Consider the following 21,589-nt stretch of genomic DNA (forward strand, 5'->3'; position numbering starts at 1 on the left):
ACATATAAAGTTAAGATGATCCTCATGCATTTTGCATGAGGTGGGAAGTTCAATAGTGATTCTTTATAAATGTAATACAATGTCAATATATAATATCAACTAATTCTAGTTGTAGGTTCTCAAATTTTGTTTTACAACTGAGATAAGTAGTATAAATGAGGTATAAACTTTGCAAACAGAGAGTTTGGAGTTTGGTCTCCAGTGATTTTTAAGGAGGAGGCATCCTTTGTCATTATTAAACTTAGGCTTTTCCTATGCTTAGTAGGAGTAATAGGTAGAAATCAAGACCTTTATGAAAAATCCCCATCTGATACCCTACAGAAACCTCTAAAAGTATCCCCATATGGGTGCCTGGGTGGCTCAGTCGGTTAAGCATCCAACTCTTGATTTTGACTCAGGTCATGATCTCACAGTTCATGAGATCAAGCCCCATGTCTGGCTCTGCACTGATAGCACAGAGCCTGCTTAGGATTCTTTCTCTCTCCTTCTCTCTCTGGCCCTTCCCTGCTTGTTCTCTCTCTCTCTCTCTCTCTCTCTCTCTCTCTCTCTCTCTCTTTCTCTCAAAATAAATAAACTTTGAAAAAGTACACAAAAGTATACCCATAGTCTACAAACTCACTCTTCAAACCTCCAGTTCTCATCAGTGTATGAGTCACTCTTCTAGGCTGCTAGCAGCTGCCCTCAGCATGAATTGTTTGCTATCACTTTTGTGTTACTCTGTAAACCTTTTTTCAAGAAAGTCTGGTTTCATTTGGTTTTAATCAGAAGCAACTATAGTGCTTTCTGACAGGCTGCTAAGTGCTTTGGCTGAAGTCTACTTTTATCTTTTATTTGTTACCTTGACCTTAAGAAGTATGCAACTTGGCAAAGTTTTGGAAAGAGAATAGAAGGCAGTTCAGCCAAAAAAATGTCATGATATATTCTTGATTTTTAACTTGATATTTATGATTAGAAATATATGAAGGCTATTGTGAAAATAAATTAAAAAGAAGCTGAAAATACAGAAACATTTAAGAGAAAATGGGACATACTGGGACAACTTACTGGGACAACTTACTTCAAGATTTAGGTAAATGTTTTTTTAGACCTCTATTTCATTGAAATGGGAAAAAAAGAATAGAAATGATCGAAGTAATTAAAACACGTTGTCTAGTGGTATATACTTGCCATACCAAAATAAGGCTATAATAGAAATTCTTGTCCTTGCATCTATTTAGGCAAAAACTAAAAATATGATTTAATTAAACTAATGGGCACACTAGGGGAATAACAAGTTTGCCTAGATTTGGAGATGACAGTGGAAGGAAAACAGTTATTCCATACTTAAAAATTGACTGGACTCCAATTCTTTTTTTTTAATTTTTTTATTAGCATTCATTCATTTTGAGAATGAGAGAGACAGAGTGTGAGCAGGGAAGGGGCAGAGAGAGAGAGGGAAATACAGAATTTGAAGTAGGCTCCAGGCTTTGAGCTGTCAACACAGAGCCCAATTTAGGGCTTGAACTCAGAAACAGCTAGATCATGACCTGAACTGAATTCAGCACTCAACTGACTGAGCCACCGAGCTTCCCTGGCTTGACTCTAATTCTTCATCTAATCCTTAAATGTTTCATCTCAAGATGCTAATTTGGATCTTTTTATTTTCCAAAACTCTCAGCAGGAGTGGTCTTATCTCTCTCTCTTTCTGGCTTCCCATACATAAGCTAACCCTCAAAAAAAACTAGTAGAAGGGAATGAAAAATATAAAATAAACATACTACAAGGCCAAAGTCAGCCAGTATAATAAAAGCAAAATGAAGTTAATTGTGTGTTCCAAGGAGGGAGAGAATACATCAATTTTTTCTAAGAGAAAAGAGAAAGAGTATAGGGATGGTTCCTACAAGAAGTACTTTTGGTACTGGGCCTTGAAGCGTGGGCAGGATTGAGCCAGGTGGTAAAGGAGGAAAATATTCTAGGTAAAGAAGTAAAAAGAAAGGGACATAAAGGGGGAAAAATGCAGAGTGTTCTGGGGGAACTTTTTGTTTTTTTGTTGTTTGTTTGTTTTCCTGGAATACAGATTACATATAAGAAACTACTCAGAGGGGCACCTGGATGGCTCAGTCGGTCAGTTAGGCATCTAACTCTTGATGTCAGCTTAGGTCATGATCTCATGGTTTGTGGGATAGAGCTCCACGTCCAGCTCTGTGCTGAGAGTGTGGAGCCTGTGTGGGATTCTCTGTCTCCCTCTCTGTCCCTTTGCTTCTTCCCCACACATGCTCTGTCTTTCTCTCTCTCTAAAAAAATAAACATAGAAAAAGAAACTACTCAGAGATAAGAATAGATGTATAAAGATAATATTATAAAGCACTCTGAATTCCAAACTAAAAAATCTCTGATTTTATTTCTCAGGAAATATGGAGCCTTAGAATATTTCTTAAGAATGTGTGACAACATAAAGACTGCACTTAGGTAAATTAAACAGCAACATCCTCAATGGGTCTGAAATAGGAATGCAAGGAGTGAGTGTTGTACTCTAAGAATATAGCCATAGGATTTGGAAACCATTGGTAGGAGATAGAAAGGGAAAGTCTGAACTTTTAAGCTCTGGTTACTGAATGGGTGATAGTATGCCAATACTAGAAATGATAAAGTGAAGAAGTCACTTTCTTGGGTACAATGGGAGAGTCTGATTTATACTGAGTTTATAGTGCCCATGAACATTCTATATAGAGATATAATATTTGGAATCATCAATATAGCTAACTTGCTTTGGCATACGAGATCTCTGAAGTAGGGAATGTATAAACAGATAAAGATAATAAGAGCAGAACATAAAGAAAACAGATAACAGAGAGAGCTCTATCAAGGCTGTAAAACTACACAATCCAATTCAGTAGCCACTAGTCAACATGTATTTTGAACACTTGAAATATAACTAATGCAAATTAAGGCGTATTTGTAAATATGTACTACATTTCCAAGAGTTAGTATGAAGAAAAACAGCTTTCAGGGGATGTCTTCCATTCAGTGTTACATAGCATGCAAAAAAATTATCCGGGGCACCTGGGTGGCTCAGTCGGTTAAGCGGCCGACTTCAGCTCAGGTCATGATTTTGCGGTCCGTGAGTTTGAGCCCCGCGTCGGGATCTGTGCTGACAGCTCAGAGCCTGGAGCCTGTTTCAGATTCTGTGTCTCCCTCTCTCTGACCCTCCCCCATTCATGCTCTGTCTCTCTCTGTCTCAAAAATAAATAAGTGTTAAAAAAAATTTTTTTAATAAAAAAATTATCCATACCTGAGCAGAATGCAAAAAAATAATAATAATAACAAAACAAAAACATGCACAAATAAAAAAATGAAGATGAAGAACAGAAAAAACTTTAACCACACATATTTGTTTACCTGGACGATGCATTGCTGGCAAAGGGGGAAACAATACTATCAAAGAGAAGGGATAAATCAGATTTCTGAGAGCCATTACTCTCCTCCCCCCCAAAATGTATATAACAGGCATATAATTGTGGTTTAATAAACATTTGTCAAGTGGATGAATGAACATTACTGAATAATTCAGGATCCTGGCATAAAATGGATGCCACAGTCAAATAGGGAATTGAAGAGAATTTGATAAATGAACTATTTATAAATAAGTGGATAGGGTAAAAAACGAAAACAAGGAATGAAAACTATGAAGCTACTTCTACCACCAGTTCTGAAGAGACATGGGGAAGAAGCGGTTACTGAAATTTGAAATACACATAGTGGATTCCTTTGTAGAAGCAGCGACCCCGGTTGGAAAGGTTTGGCCAAGTGAAGATGACCTCAAATGAGGGAGCCAGTGGATTAATTACTCTGCCCTCTTCCACCAGCTTGTTGATCTTCCACCAGTGCTGACCACTGGCTGAAACCAACCCAACACTGGATGGCAGGGGAGCCTCCCTGATGTAGTCCTTCAAACCAAACTCCAAGAGCCAAGTTGAGAGTGGATCTGGAGAGGCAATCATAAATTATCCAGCACAAATTATTTTTTTTTTATTTTTTAACATGTATTCATTTCTGAGAGACAGAGACAGAGTGCTAGTGGGGGAGGTACAGAGAGATTGGGAGACACAGAATCGGAAGCAGGCTCCAGGCTCTAAGCTGTCAGCACATGAGATCATGACCTGAGCTGATGTTGAACACTTAACCGACTGAGCCACCCAGGTGCCCCTCCAACACAAATTCTTACAGCTTTCATTATTATTATTTTCAGTCTCTAGAGACACTCTTATTTTTCCTGAAGAATGCTCATGATTTTGTCCTCATCATCAATCAAATGGTGAAAAACAATTAAGCACCTAAACAATGTTCTGTACACTGGGAATATGACCATAACCAAAAAAAAAAAAAAAAAAAAAAGACTAGGTCCCCATCCCGGGTGAGCAGATAGTCTGGTGAAGGAAGAGAAACATTCCAGAGCTCCATATATTCCCTTGGTAGAGAGAAAATCATAGACTTTAGAATCAAATGGAAACATTATTTGGCAACTAACCTACTTAACACTGAGTCTCTGCTGCATATGTTAAAAGGATATTGTGACACCTCTTTCTTACAGTTAATGTGTAATTTAAAGGCTAGGTACTGGCCTAGAGTAACAAGTTATGACTTTAGAAATGGCAGGAGGTACCTATACATTATAAAGCTCTCACCAGTAGGTTTATATTTTCTCCCATCTCCTCTTTCTCAGGCAGCTCCTGCCCATGTCCTCCTACTTCCGTTCTCTGCTTGGATAGGGTTGTGTATCGGTCAGGATTCTTCAGAGAAACAGAACCAATAGGAGATACATAGAAAGAAATTTGTTAAAGAAATTGACCCTCATAATTATGGAAGCTGAGGAGTCCCACGATCTGCTGTCTGCCAGCTAGAGGGCCGAGGAAGCTGACGTGGTAGTTCCAGTCCAAACCTTAAGGCCTGAGAACCAGGGGAGCCAATGGTGTAAGTACCAGTCTGCGTCCAAAGGTCTGTGAGCCAGAAGCACCAATGTTGGAAGAGAGAAGATGGATGTCCTTCCTAGCTTCAACAGAGAACAAATTTGCCCTTCTTTGACCTTTTTCTTGTCTTCAGGCCCTCAACAGATTGCGTGGGGCCCACCTACCTTGCCGAGGGTGATCTTCTTTACTCTGTCTACCAATTCAAATGCTACTCTCTTCCAGAAACCCCTTCACAGACATATCCAGAAAACAATGTTTTTTCAACTACGTGGGCATCCCTTAGCCCAGTCAGTTTTTGACATATAAAATTAGGCACAGAATGCAGAGCCCTGAAAAAAAAAACAGTTGGCGTTTGTAGAAGACCATAACTGCAACACTGTCTTCCCTTCAAAGCACACAATTTCCTTTTCATTTTACCAGTCATGGAAACTGGTTGGTGGTGAGTGTGGCATCATGTTTTCAGGGGAGCCAGGAAGTGAATTCCTGCTGCAGCGATTAGGGCTGTTCAAGGACACTGCATGGTCTGCACAGGGAGGCCTGCCCTGCGTGCATGTGGAACATGGTCGTCGTGGGAGCTGACCCTTCCTCTGTTCACTGGACACAACCATGTATTACCGCTTATTAAATGAATTGCATGTGGATCTTTCTTTTATTTTTTATTAATGGTGTGCGACCTTGTTTATGAGACTTTATGCTAGATGCTAAAAGTTTAGGTGAATAATCAGTACAACTATGGAAAAGAAAACCCTCAGATTGTGAGGGAGAAATTGTAAAATATAATATAAATATAAAATAGACATTTTTCTACATTGATATTTCCAAATGGAACTCAAGGCTGCTTTACATATTTTCTTTAAACTATTTTTGTAGGTGTGTTAGGGCCACATATAAGATGCCAGGTCTATGATCCTTTTGATCTTCTTTAGTCTTCTAGTTATACACAGGGGGCTCCTTCCCACTAAATTTAACCTTACTACAACTTCATTCTTGCACATCTCTTTTGCACTAAAACATGCAGGCCTTCTAAAAAACAAAAAACCAAAAAGCCATTCAGGCTCCTGCTGTGTAAAGTGAGTTTTATATTTTTACTTCCTCTAGGCTTCTATGAAATGGATGGTAGGCATGGCAGTTTTCTGCATTTGTTGTGAACTGATGGTTGACAAGGCTCAGGCTACATTTGCTGAATATACGGAAGTAAGCCAGCACACCTGAAGAAGGAATTGCAACTTCAGTCACTTGACAACATTCTTTATTCATCTGTTAATTCACCATGCATTCATTCAACACTAATCTTCTTGACTTATATGTGCAAAGTATTAAGTTAGATACAGTGAAAGGAAGAATTCAACTGGCCACTTACTAGCTCTGTGATCTTAGGTAAGTTATGTGATATATCTGTGCCTCAGTTTCCTCATCCATAAAATGGATGCAATTGACTTCTATGGCATAGTATCTGCTTTTAAGAAGGTCATGCTTCTGCTAGGGTAACTGTGCATTACCAAGCCTTCAATTAGGTGATACTTCAAGAGCTATTATAGAGATCCCACTCTTTCTAATTTTTTTAAAAACGTTTGTATATGTGATAATGTCACTTGCAACATGCAATCAACTTCAGAGATTGAGGAGATAAGGCTCAAAATTGTCAAGTTTCTTAAGTGACCTCGTACATCAGCACATCCATCTTTCCTTGCAAATCTTCTCTAAAATGGTTTGCATTACATATGCAGAACTGAATTATCAGGAAACTCTATATTATATAATTATAAATATTTTTTTTCTTATTCATACGTATTGGGTAGTGTGACCCTACCATGTGTTATTACATTAGACTGTCAATATTTTATTTTTCTCTGAGGCTATGGACATGCAAATGACATATTTCTTGTGTCCTCTACATCTAGTATTCAGTATTTTTTGCACAAATAATGCCTTATAACCTCTCCCCTGTCAGGAATGCGTGAGAACAGGTTGCTTTGTTCTCCTGTGCTGTAGTGTGGACCGTTAAACAGCAACGACATTTTTACAGAATACAGGAAACATGGAGGTAATTTAGCAAGGGCATTTTCCTCCTGTTGATCTCATAGGAGATCAACCACAGTCTCTGTTCATACTGCATCCGGATTGACATTTGGAAAAGGCAAAGTTCTCCTTGCTCCATGCCTGTTCAGTGTCTGTCAACAGTGTTTAATTACTATGAGGATAGAAAACAAATTCTCCAACATGGTCACAAGGCCCCACAGGGTGTAGTCCTTATCTACTTCTCCAACTTTAAGTTCCCTCTCTGCTTTCTTTCCCAAAGTCCAGCTACTCTGACCTTCTTCCACTTTTTATATTTCCAGATTCTGGAGGTGGACTGCCTGGGTTTCAGTCCTCAACTGGCCACTTACTAGCTCTGTGATCTTAGATAAGTTATGTGATATATCTGTGCCTCAGTTTCCTCATCCATAAAATGGATGCAATAATGGTTCTCATTTAACAGTTTTCTTATTATGGGGATCAAATGTCACATATGAAATCATCAATTTGTGCCTGGCACACAGAAAGGCCTATGAGAAGATTTCTATTCTTGCCTAAGTGACCTAATACTTAATGCTTTTGTCTCTTTGCAATGCTGCCTTCTGATCCTTTCCCTTAGCTAAAAAGAAACATTTATTCTTTATATATCAGCTTAAATGTTCTGTGTCTGGAAACATTTCCCTCCTCTCATATTAGATCAGGACTCCCTGTTCTGTACTCTCTGAGCACCCTGTACGTCCTTGGTAGCACTTACCCCAACAATGATTGGATTATCAATTGTTCAGCCCTTTCGTTCTTTTGCTTTCCACCTTGTAGCCCTTCTATGCTCTCACCCCCAACATATGAGCAACTCTCAGTAGCTTTACTGATTGATTAATTTCACTTGTTTTCTCTTTCTCTTGCTGTCCTTTCAGGTTGATAGTAGCAGGGAGCAATCTCTAGCAGGGAGGCATCAGGGCACCCAGGACACTGTGCTCTGAAATGTGCTCTGCACTGCATCATCATGAAAGGAAAAATGAAACGATTTGGAGAGATGGAGAACAATAAACTGGGGGGAAAGTTGGTACGAATGTACCAATATACAATGTACTAATGGCAGGAGGTACAAATGTAAACTCGTACCCAGATCTCTCATATCTAACCATAGCTCTGCCTCTGGACCACAGCAAAAACTGTAGCCTGATTGTCAAACTATCCAAAAACTTCTTTCCCACATCTCTTGCAAGAACTCTGGAGTGTCTTTCATCAAGAACATTTACTATCAATGTATTTCCTCATGCGCATTTCCTGAATGGTCTCTTCATTCATGTTTTATTTGTCCTTGCTTTCTTTCTTCTTCAAGGCCAAAATCAATTCTGGTGAACTCCACCAAATATCTGTTAGGCGATATGCTCCCTCTTTCTTTATAAAATAGACTTAATTTATCTATCTGTGAATAGCTTTGTGTTATTTCCATATATATTTCTTTTTTCTTTTGGTCACCAATGTTCAACAGGTAAACCTAGAATGACCTTTTCTTTCTGATGCTTCACCCTTTCTGCACTATCCAGAGTTAGCCAGAAGATGTCAGTCTTACAACTCAAACCGATTTTGGTCCCTCTCCTAAATAACCTAAAAACAAGTTAAGTGAAGATACAAGGCCAAAGACCTTTAAAACCCTCTAAAACACCAAACAATAAGCATACAATTCAATGCATTAAGATATTCTTTATGATCTTACGTACATCCTGTTTTGGGTTTAGAGAGATGTAATCTGTAGGCAGTTAACTACTCACAGACCCTTTCTAAAAAGCTGAAGCTGAACCAGTGTTGAGATAATCACAGAACTGTGGAGTTGGGAGGGCCTTAGAGTTCCTTGGCTTTACCTTCTACTCTCTCTACGTGAGTTTCTTTTATACAAGAATGCAAAGTGACTTCTTACTACAAACTCATTCTATTCACACTTATTCATCAGTTTTTATTGAGCAAGTTCTATGTGTTTGCCAGTGGGATAATTGGTAAGGATCCAAAAGTAAAACAGCTAAAATAGACATAATCCTTTTCCACTGTTATGGGTTGAATTGTGTGTGCCTCCCCCTCAAAGTAAAACCTGATACATTGAAATCCCAGTATCTCAGAATGTGAACTTATTTAGAAATAGAATCATTGCAGGTGTAACTAGTTAAGATGTGGCTGTACTGGAGTAGGGTGAGCCCTTAATGCAATATGATGGGTGTCCTTATGAGAGGAAGAAGGAGATGCACAGGGACAAGATGGTCATGTGATGACAGAGGAAGAGATTGAAGTGGTACATTTCCAAGCCCAGGAATGCTGAGGATTTCTGACACATGCCTGAAGTCAGAGATAGGAAAGAGATAGCCAGACTAGGAAAGAGTATCCCCTATAGGTTTCAGAGGGAGCATGGCCCTATTGACATCATGATTTTAGACTTCTATCCTCCAGAGCTGTGAGATAATAAATTTCTGTTCTTTTAAGCCACCCAGTTTATGGTACTTTGTTACAACAGCTCTAGGAAACTAAGACACCCACAAAAATATTACACAATACAAACAGGTAAGTCTAATACAGTGTGATAAATGTTATTATAATTGAAGTATGAGATGTGATGGGAAAATAGGAGAAATGCCCATCAGGGGAGATCAAAGGATTTCTGGAGGAAGTGACTCTCATTTTAAAAACAAAACCAAAAAATATATCAAAGAAATGCCTAAGTAAATTATTGTGACACACTGAAGCCATTTTATAAATGAAGTATAGCACCCAAATCTCTCACCTGCCTTAGTACTTCTATGCCCAGCTCAAAACTTTGGTCAACAATCAAAATAGTATCATATATGACTTTCAACTCACATCTTCTGGGACTCTGTACCAGATTTTATTTACAATCGTTTTTATTTTCCTATATGTCACTAAAAAAAAAACAACAGAAAACAAAACAAATAACAACAAAAAACAACCTCTTTTATACCTCTAGTGTCTAGAGCAACCAATTTGTACTAAAACCCTCATAAGCCTTCATCTTAACCCCCTCCCTCTTGCTTCTTTGCCCTTACCCCTGCCCCATAGGTGCTCTGGGCTCCTGTTCTCTCTGCCTTTGCCGTGTGTCTGATTTGGCTGAATTTCTGCTGTTTGACCTCCACTATTTTCTCATTTCATGTGCGTTTTCTAGAACCTCTCATGTGCCCACCAGGGTTTTTGTTTACCACCACCACCATTCTTGCTCCAAGATCACCATCTTCCCTCTAAACCTCTGTATTAGTCAGTGTTCCCCACAGAAACATTTATATCTATACCTATACCCATAACTACATCTACATCCTATTCCTATCCCCATCCCTATCCCTATACCATATCTATCTGTCTCCATATCTAGATCTATGATGTAGATGGAGATTTAAGCATAGAACCAGAAATAGAGAGATACATATTATGAGGAATTGACTCACACAATTGTGGAGGAGACTGAGAAGTCCCAAGATCCCCATATGCAAACTGGAAGCCCAGGAAAGGTGGTTGTGAAATTCAGTATGAATCCAAAGGTCTGAGAACCCAGAGAGCCAGTGGCGTAAATTTCAGTTGGAACACAGGAAATATGAGATGAGGTATCCCAGCTGGAGCAATAAAGAAGAAGAAGAAGAAGAAGAAGAAGAAGAAGAAGAAGAAGAAGAAGAACAGGTGAAATCTTCCTTCCTTCTATTCAGACCCTCAAAGCATTGAGTGTTTTCCCATGCACACTGGAGAGAGAGCAATTTACGGAGTTCCAGTGCTAATCTCATCAAGAAACATCCTCACAGACACACCCAGAATGTTTATCTACACACCCTGCGCCTGCCAAGTGGACATGTAAAATTAACCATCACAGCTTCTGAGTCTTTCTGGGGCTTCCCATCACACCTGTCTCTCCAGTTGTCCCAGCTACACTCCTCGGGATGCCGAGATGAGGAAGGTGCCCAGTGCATCTCTCAGAGCCCTTCTCTTCGGCATCTTTCTTTCTTTCTTTCTTTCTTTCTTTCTTTCTTTCTTTCTTTCTTTCTTTCTTTCTTTCTTTCTTTCAATATTTATTCATTTTTGAGAGACAGAGAGAGACAGAGCACAAGCAGAGGAGGGGCAGAGAGAAAAGGATAAACAGAATCTGAAGCAGGCTCAGGCTCTAAGCTGTCAGCACAGAGCCTGACATGGGGCTCAAACTCACAAACTGTGAGATCATGACCTGAGCCGAAGTCAGATGCTTAACCGACTGAGCCACCCAGGTGTCCCTCTTTGGCACCTTTCTGAACCACTGAGGGAGGAAATGCCCACCAGCCCTCCCTTGGAGTGTGTCACTTGATTCTTTAGATCATTGATTTCAATGGTTATTATGGCATCTCCTATTATCCCCAGTTGGAGAATTCTTGATCTAAATGTGAATTGGGTGGAGAAGACGGTTTCAGGTACATAATATCTTCTTTTGCAGAGCTTTTCACAGCATTTAGTAACCCTAAAGGAAATCAGGAGGACACAAACCAGACAAAGCTTCCTGCAGCCCATACCCAACTCATACTGCTTCTCTTTTCCCTTGCCCCCCAAATGGAAAGATACTTATAATGGTTTGTACTATGATTTAATTATATTCCTAAAAAAAGCAAGATTACAAGTTAGGTAAGTGATGAGGGAATTGTAATATTATACATCCATTTTTGAAATAACTATAAAGACTTAGTACAACCTAGAAGACATTTTTTATATACAACTGGGAGAAAAAAAGTAGAATACAAAATTCATAAAGAGCTATGATAAAAAAAATAAGCAAAATATTTTGCTCCTACGGATGATGTAAACCATAACTTTCACTTAAAAACAACCCACAGATGGGGCATCTGGGTGGCTCAGTCGGTTAAGCATTGTACTTTGGCTCGGGTCATGATCTCACGGTTCGTGAGTTTGAGCCCTGCATCGGGCTTTGTGCTGACAGCTCAGAGCCCCGAGCCCGCTTCAGATGCTGTGTCTCCCTGTCTCTCTGCCCCTCCCCAGCTCATGGTCTATCTCTCAAAAATGAATAAACTTCAATAATAATATTTTAAATAATCCACAGGAAAATTACTCCTAATCCAATCGTCCCCCCAAAAAACATATTTTCATTTTTTCTTTGTCATTTTTGGCTCATTATGCACTTAACAGATTTTCTTTGATTTTATGTTGCTCCATCCCCTTGGAATACTTTTTATCATATTCATTAACTAGAAAATTAACATATTTAATCATTTGGCATGTATTTCCTGAAGTTCCTATACTATAAAGTAGGAAGATAGTAATCAAGTATCTAGAGAAGTGTTTGTTCCTCTTATTAAGACAAACTTCAAGGGGTATTCCTTTTGCGATGCTTTCGTGATCTTATCTTTGAATCAATTGGGTGTTTCCTCTTCTACATATACCACTATAGAACCACCTATCAGATTACTTTGTAATGATTGTTTCCTGTATTTCTCTTTAGCTAGACTCTGAGCATACTGAAAACAAAGACTGTCCTATTTCTTGTTATAAGTTCTGGGTCTAAAAATTTACCCAGGGTGCTCAGTTGGTTGAATGACCAACTCTTAATTTCAGCTCAGGTCATGATCTCAGGGTCATGTGATCAAGCCCCATGTCAGGCTCCACACTGAGTGTGGAGCCTTCTTAATATTCTCTCCCTCTCTCTCTCTCTCTCTCTCTCTCTCTCTGTCTCTATCCCCACCCTCTGCCCCTCTCCACTGCTTGCTCATACTCTTTCTCTCTCCAAAAAAAAAAAAAAATTAAAAATTAAATAAATAAATAAAAGTGTACCCAGTTTACAACAGAGAATTAAGTGATAGACGAAAGGAAGATAAAAATGGAGAGACAGAAAGAAGAGCAGGAGGAGGAGAAGGCAGAGGTGAGATTAACATTGGGAAGAAATACATGCGCTTGGTACCTGCAGATATGGTTCGACTAAAGCACAGGGAATAGCAGCTTCAAACCATCAAAAAAGCAATTCTAACAGGCTTGCAGTGGGGTGGCACCTATGCCCTTTTTCATTAACTTGCTGCTTGTTAAACTCAGTGGTCAACCCTATTATCCTACATTGTAAATTGTATTTGCTTTATGATCTGTCTTCAGCCAGAGCAATATGAGTAGTGGAGTATCATTACGGGAATTTAATTACCTGTAATGATTAGTAAGAGAGATATTTTGAAGATGACATTTACCTCTTAGAATAATAAAACTACAAATTTTTTTTCTAATTAGTTTGGAGCACCTACAAAGGATGGTTTGTTTTGTCTGTTTGTTTAAGATTATCCACAAAGTTGGGTTTTAGTAACTATCGATTTATTAAGATTACCTGTGCAAGAAGAAAATATATATGCATAGTTTCTCTGTCTCTCTCTATCTCTGCCTCTGTTTCTCTCTCCTCTTCCACCCTTCTCCCCACTCACTCTTCTCTCACACACACACCTTACCTCAGTGTCAGAGGGAAAATAACTTTACTTTCTTTTTTAAGCTTCCCAAAAAATCCACAATAAGAATTCAAATATCATTTCCCCAGTGTGTGTGTGTGTGTGTGTGTGTGTGTGTGTGCGCGTGTGTGTGTGTAATTTATAGATCGCTAAATGCCTTCTCACAAATTTAGTTTAGAGGGAGGTTCAGATTGTTTATCCTTTTGTTAAAAGCAAGATATTTTGGTCATTGCCTAGGATGATCATATGACTGTAATAATGAATACAGTCTTTTGACACTCTTAGTAGACATTAGACATTTAAAGGTCCTCATGATCTTACAGCCTGAACTTGTGTTTAGCCAGCTTTTCATTAATTTATTCATCCATTCATTCAATTCTTCATGAAACCAACACTTGTTGGATGTCTATGTAAATGACTGGGACTAGGATATGTCACATAGATACAAATATTAAGAAGGTAAGATCACATGCTCTTGAGGTTCTCATATCTTAGAAGGAAAAGAAGAATAAGAAAAGTCAACAAAAGAAAATGCATACAAGGTGGTACAGAAGAGAGAAGAATAGAGGGTCTGCTTCTGTCTCTAAGGATCAGGGGGCATTGGTGAAGCTTTTCTGTTAAATCCATATCCTAAACATATAATGAATTCATTGTGAGGTGCAGCAGGTGATCATGAATCACCTACCTTAAAGAGAAGAACAAAGTTCCCTTCATGGAATGACTAGCATAACAACAAATGTGAAAAGCAGGCTTAGATTGCCAGAAAAGACCCCAGAGATGGAAAACTAAGCAAGATTTACTCATCTAAATGTTACAGAAAGAAATCAGGCCAATAAAGAGGCATAAAAGCAAGAACCAGTAGAGGAATATTCTTGTAGACCCTAGATTTAGAATAGTTGTAGATGACAATACGTGAGTTAGAATTAATCAGACTCTGAACTAGTTTTCTACAAGCCAGTCCTTATACATATTTAATTGGAATGGCCCAGGATGCAGCCTGACCTGGAAAAATGCTGAAGACCACTATTCTGGGACTTGATGCAGTTATTGAAGCATAAAGTAACACCAGGAACATAGTGAATGCCAGTGTCCTATGCACAGAACGCTGAAGCTCCTCATCCGTCATTCTACATCTCCCCACACAATACAGCTTCTGACAAATGCAGTCATGAATTCACTACTCTCGAACTAGAAATCACATCAGTTACCCAATGTCTTGGATAGTCATGGTAGAAAGTACTTAGACATTCTTGGAAACTATCCTGCAATATATTAAACAAATTCTTGGTGGGTGCAAAAGAGCTAGCAAAAGAAACACTCTAGAACCCACCAAAGGAAAAAAGTGGAGGGGGTGTTTATGAGAGTGCAGAGAAATATAACAGAATGGAAAGGCAGAAATGTTGCTGAGCCTCATGAAAAGACTGGAACCACTAGACCTCATCTTCTCTTATCTTTGCAGTCCTCCCTCAGTCTTTTCACTTTATTCTCAGTTCAGAAACCAACCTTTTCTTCTTCCCACTCCACTTGACATATCTGGTTTTTAAGAGCTTTGCCAGATTAAAGCTATAATCTTTCATGTACTTTTAAAATTTTCTAAGGCTAGATTAATTTGTTAAAACTACATTCAAATGTTCACACCTGGTATTATGTGGATTGTGATAAATAGTTTTGGGAAAAGGATTGGATGTAGAGGTGTCATGACCCCTTCATTTTCCCCAATTTTTCCATATTCTCTTAAATACATAGAATAAATAAGAAAAAGAAATTCCAACAGAGACCTCTATTTTTCATCAAAAAGAAAATTTGTTTGTTTAATCACAGATGTGAAATGATTTGGAAAGCAACCATAGTTGAACAAATTTATACTCAATCTTATTATAGATCTTGAAAACAAATCTTACCTGACACTGAAAATTTTATAACCAAATCCATGTGAGAATATGTGATTTTAAACAAGATGATACTGACTTCTATGATATTGCATATTCCTGCACATTTCTACAAATGTGGGCACTTCTTATCATGCATTCATTCTGCTATTTTGTTTTTTCACTCATGACTGGGTGATTTAAAAAAGAAATAAATAAAACCAAAATTGGTGATTTAGAAGATTTATGGAAGATTTGGATTGACAAGGGAAGAGTTTGCCTGAAAATGAACATTTTAATGAAATGTGTCAAATTTATCACCAAGGTTTATGTTATTTTACAGTACAGACCCAAAAATATAAAAGGCTACATGTAGACATGGAACAATGTAAAATTCATTTTAATTTTTACTTTGAATAAAAGGGAAAATATGCTTTTCCTGGCTGTCTGAACATCTTCAGTTGCAGGAACATTGCCACAGATGCTGTCTGCACCTAGTAGAGAAATCCTATTTAGGTTCCTCTTTGGATTCTTATCTTGAACATAAAAAAAAATCTCACTCTGAGATGGGAAGGAATTGAGCACCCCCTCTGCTGAAATTGATTCACAGGTAGTCAAGAAACCAGGTAGTTTGGGAACAAAGAGCTCTTTTTTGCTCTTTTTTCCTTTTTCCTTTTTTCTTCATTATTTTCACAAAAGCACTGTATTTTGTGTTTCTCTTTGGCAGAAATCCCTGACTCACAGATCATCTGTTCTTTGTAACAGTTATAGTTTCCACACCACACCATGACTCAGTATATTAAAGATACTAGAGACAGATTCTCAATATGTATAAATCATATCAACCAAATGTGAAGTCCCAGAGAGAACGTACACAGTAAAGGCAGACTATGGGAGCATGGGAGAAGACAGGAAAATGCAAAATGAAATGAAATCTAATTGGATACCTGAAATGAGTCATGAAATTTCCATTACACTTTTAGTACTCATTTTCCTAACTAATCTCCAGGGTAACTCAAGTCTAAATTGACGGCATGCTTTTTCATGTCCATCAGAGTCCTGTGGAGTGAATCAAAGGCCTGCTGTCTAGACACCAGTTCTCTGCACCATATCTTTGCTCACTGCAACCTTCTCCAAGCTCTGCAAAGACTCGGCTAGGCATCCAGGAGAAAGTATTTCATGTATTCAAGTACTGTATGTCCCACCATTATGCTATTTGAAATATCATGTTCCTCAGAAAAGCCTTAGGAAGCAATCTGATTTAACCAGATAGGTACTGGATTAGTAACATGACTTCTAGTACTCCTCTAATGAAGAATAGATGGTTTAGGTGTTAATGATCTACATCTAGAGCCAAATGCCTAGCTTTATACTCTGGCTCAGTCACTTACTGGCTTTTAGGAGATTGTATTTACTTAATAATATGTATATACTAACGTGTACATGATACAGTGACAAATTACTTAATACCCCTATAGGAAATGCTGCTTGGAGGCTGTTACATGCTTTCACTGCACAAAGTAAATGTTACTATGTAACAGCCTCCAATAAACATTTCCCATCTGAAGGTTCTCCAGTTTTTGGCTCATGGTCTTGGACCATTAGTCTAGCTGCGTAATTTCCAGAGTTTGGGGGGAAAATGAACAAAATATCAAAGAAACATATGGAATTTTATAAATAAATAGGCATCTTAGATCCCTCCACTTTGATATTCTATTTCTCTTGATCAATGAGATTGATATTTGTTTGCCAGAACATAACCTTAATTGTTCTTATTTTCTCCTTTGCAGTAAGATTTCCTTTAGTGGACTTCCATGCAGAATTTCACACTTTTGACTTTTTCTCTTGATTTTTCCTCCACTTTAATATCCTCAAGTCCTTGTTCTTCTCCTATAATTCAAGTCGTTCTAAGTCTTCATCATGATTTTTCTTGTTCCCTCATCCCATTAAAAGTATCAGCTTTCCTCAGGGTTTACTGTCATCTGTTTTCCATTCTCACTCCACTGAATTTTTCTCAGCCTTTCTGAGTCATAAACCTCTTTCAAAAATCTGTTGAAAACCAGGAACTCTTTCAGAGGAGCCGAATGTCGGAGAAGACGTATTCACAAATTTTGCATTTAGTTTCCAAAGATTTATTAACAAACCCTCCACTTACAGCTTCTGCTAGGAAAATTCCCCTACTCTTAAGCTTCAATATCCAATCTGTGTTGACTGACCCGAATCTGCATTTTTATTCCTACTTTCCAGTCCTACAGCCCTGAATGTACCTAACTAGTGAATGTGTCCATTTAGACATTGTACGAACACCTCATACTCAACCTGCCTGCACTAAATACAACTTCCCATGTAAATCTTCTATTCTTTGCCTTGTTGTCTGACACAGGTGGATGATACCACCATTCATACAAGTATCCAAGCTTGAAATGTTAGTTACTCTAGACTTTTCCTTCTACCTCATTTCCTGCAACTAATTATTCATCAATTTCTGTTATTTTTACTTCTTACAGATATCAAGGATATAGTTTCTCAGTCATTGTCATACTTCAGATCCTCATAACTTCTTTCCCATTTTAGTAACATAGATTTCTTAAACTATTTTTAATTGCATAATTAATAAAAATAGATAATTAATAAACAATAAATTTTCTTATTATAAAAGATCCAAACAAAATAAAAGTACAAAGGGTAAATTATCTCTTTCTATACTGCCTCATTCTACCCAGTATCTCTCCTCCCACAGATATATCCACTATTAAGCATTTGCTACATATCCCATTGGTTCTTTTCCTTACATTTGCATACATGTGCATGTAAGATGAAAATATATAGGGTTTGATTTATTTTTACATAAATGGGAACATGCTTTACATAACAACCTCTCACTTGATTTTTATTTTTCACTTAATGAAAGATTTGGAGAGTTTTCCATTTCGGTACCTATGGAGGCATGTGATATTTTTATTTTTATTTTTTAATGATTATTTATTATTTATTTTGAGAGAGAGAGAGAGAACAGGCACATTTGTGCTCACGAGCAGGGGAGAGGCAGAGAGAGGGAGAGAGAGAGAGTCCCAAGCAGGCTCTGGGCTGTCAGCACAAAGCCCAATGTGGGGCCCAGTCTCAGGAACCATGAGATCATGACCTGTGCTGAAATCAAGCATCAGACACCCACTGACTGAGCCACCCAGCCACCCTTGTATGTGATATTTTTAATAGCTGCTTGACATTCCATTATAAGTGATGTCAGATACATAATTGGACCTTCTGATGAGAATGTGGCATGTTTCCATTTTTCACCATTATACATCACTATCATCCTTACGCATACCTGTTCTGCACATGGCAGGATACTTTTGAAGGTGCAATTCCTAGGAGCAGCTGTCAGAGACTCCTATCTGCTCTCCTACCTCTGTCTCAGTCCTCTACTACCTGCTCTCATTTATTCACCATCACTCAATAACAAGGAAAGAATCTTAGCATCTATAATTCCTCAGCCACCGCATGGGACATGTGGTCACAGAAGAACCAGATGATGTGCTCCTGCTCTCAGGGAGTTCAAAATAAAACCAGAGAGGCAGACCAGAAAACAGATGACTGAAGTGCACTAGGACGAGTGTAAGACAGAAATGTGCACAGGAGCCTCTCTCAGAGAACACAAAATTAAAAAAACCATGCTCATTTTGAAAAGTAGGTGAGACTAATGTGAAGGAGATTCCTAGATGCCACTGGAAGGGGAAGTTGGAATTGGCTTGATGTAGAAATGATGGGACTGTTCAGCAGAAGAAACACTTGTGATTTATTTCTGGAGCGCCGATGCTGTGCGCCATTCTAGGTACTGGAATTACAGAAGTGAACAAGATGAAAAAAAACAAAAGGTCCCGACTTTTATGGCACTATCCTTGTAAGTGGGGGGAGGTGACTGATACAGAGATGCACAAGAAAGTGTATGATACAAATTCAAATCATGACAAGCATGAGGAGAAAGAAAGCAGAGCAACGGATGTGTGAGGTGTTAGGGGTGAACTATTAAGAGACAGAGACATGCGTAAAGGGTTTGAGCAGTTACATTTGCCTTGAGATGTGACGGGTCAGAAGGAGCCAGCCACAACAAAATCCAGAAGAGGTAACTAAATAGAGGGAACAGCAGGTGCAAAGACCCTGAAGGAGGAATGAGCCTCACAAACCGAGGAATAAGAAGGCCATTTGCAGAGTTAAGAGAGAGAGTGTATTTCCAGGGAACTGCAAGCATTTGCATGTGACTGGAACCACAGAATGCCAGAGAGGATCCTTTATGATCTGCTCTCTGGTTCCCACCTTTTCCCAACAGCACCTCTGTCACCGCTCAGATGATCCTTAGCTCGATACACTGTTGTTTCCAGTTACCCGAAACAACCACTCTCTTGCCTTTGCTCACATTGTTTTCACAGACTTGAATGCACCTTTCTTGCCCAGCTAACTCCAAATTTCCCTGCGGGGCTCAGCTCAGCGATCAGGAATCCTGCTCCAGGCCTCTCTAGCTGTATTAGGAAGCAGGCTAGCATCTAGCCTGTGCATGAATAACCCCCTTGGTGAATGGCATTTCTGCTATAGATGGGGCTTCTGTAATTTTCACTTGTATCCATAGATTTGGCCTAAGAACACGAAGTGGTCGTGTCTGCTAATTGGAGCTGACTCCTTGTCTATATCCACTATGGTTCTCCTTCTTCTTCCTCACTGGGTTATGAGTTCTATAGCACAACCCTTCCTGTAGATACCCAAGGATAAGGTATGTCTCAACCCATTTGATACTTTAAGAATTCTGCATCCTTAAGATAGGATTTGATCTGTTTGGAATATGGATCTTCTAAGAAGCTTGCAGTCCTTATTATTATATTTCTTTTCTTTTTCTTGCATTTGCATTTTCAGGAAAGGGAAGGAAAACAACTTTTTGGGTGGTAACATGTATCATACACCAGCCCATCAGCTCAGTCTTCACCTGTTACCTTCTGGAATGCTCAAAGTACCACTAAGAGGTAGTTATCTCTTATCTTACAAATAGGAACCTGAGGCTCAAACAAATAAAAAAAGCTGTGTTACAATTTGAACCCAGTTCAGTCTAATTGCATCCCTCAATATAATAAAAGGAAGCTATGTCTAAGTCAGAAAGTCTCTTTGTAATACATAAATTCATCACAAATTCATTGAATTCATAATTCATAAAATTTCTTAATTTAGTATTAATAAAATTAGAACATTAACGCAAATAATAGGAACAGTCTTAATGTAAAAATGTCTAAGAGAAAATCATTAAAAAACTATAGAGACTTGGGAAAGATAATCGACATTACATAAGGCAAGCTATTATTCCTGCCTCAGATTATTACCATGAGTAAAAACTAGAGCTAAATGCCAAATTTAAGAACATATCATTACAAGCCAAAAGGATATTTTTCTTTTTCCACTATTCACAATGAAAGGTAAAAATGACTATGATATCATTCATAATGATAAGTGTTTAAGGATTCTTTATTACACATAGAAGAAGCAGTCATCATTATAAATGTCCGGAGTTGACTCCATTTGAGATGTACTTCTTATTCCAAGGGGGAAAAAATGTGTTCAAAGTGTCACGAGTCCTTCATCCTAAATAATACTTAAAAGGTAGCATCTTACAATTTGTTCCACTCAGACCCTCCTCTAATTACATATGTCAGCTGTACAAGCATTTCAACATTACTTATATATACCATGAAAGCTTTTTCAGATGGCAAAATGTATTTCAATTACACAACTTTTTTGAAGTACCTAATAAATTTGAGTAGCTGTCCTGTAAAGCCCAAACACAAACTTCAGTAAAACATGGTCTCTGCCCTCAAGAAATTTATGGTCTATGGGAAGATCCCTACAAATGGAGCTTAGTGCAATTTAAATATTCTGTACACAGTTTGCTCATCTATGTAGTGTAAGTGAGGGTTCTTTTGTAAAGCCGTTCTTTGAGGTCCTTGAAGTGCAAAATCAGCACTTAATGGAATAAGACTAAGTTGTTATAACAACAATGTTCCAAGGCTATTTGGATGTTTAGTGTCAATTGTTACTAGATTATTTCTTCTCTCAGGCTGAAGGAATGTAGTACATTGTATGATCTCAATGACTTAAATACAATCATGTATAGAAAAATCATGGAGGAAATGGGGCCACCTGGGTGGCTCAGTTGGTTGAGCATCTGACCTTGACATTGGCTCAGGTCATGATCTCAGGGTCATGAGATCAAGCCCCCTTCCCCAGGCTCCACACTGAGCATGGAACCTGCTTGGGACTCTCTCTCTCTCTC

General features: G+C 38.4%; 1 protein-coding gene across 21 annotated transcripts in view; it reads left to right on the forward strand.

Annotated features, from left to right (window-relative positions):
• The window catches only part of EMC2 (ER membrane protein complex subunit 2), a 565,050-nt gene that overhangs the window by 470,751 nt on the left and 72,710 nt on the right, over window positions 1–21,589 (forward strand). Inside the window, exon 20 of one of the 21 annotated variants that reach the window (XR_006592752.1) lies at window positions 4,703–5,587. The exons of the other annotated variants lie outside the window; for them this stretch is intronic. The gene's annotated coding sequence lies outside the window, so the exon portion shown is untranslated. Of the gene's footprint in view, window positions 1–4,702; window positions 5,588–21,589 lie in introns of those variants that run through there. 21 annotated transcript variants of the gene reach the window in all.

This window comes from Felis catus, chromosome F2 (genome assembly GCF_018350175.1).
Source record: "Felis catus isolate Fca126 chromosome F2, F.catus_Fca126_mat1.0, whole genome shotgun sequence".
NCBI lineage: Eukaryota > Metazoa > Chordata > Mammalia > Carnivora > Felidae > Felis > Felis catus.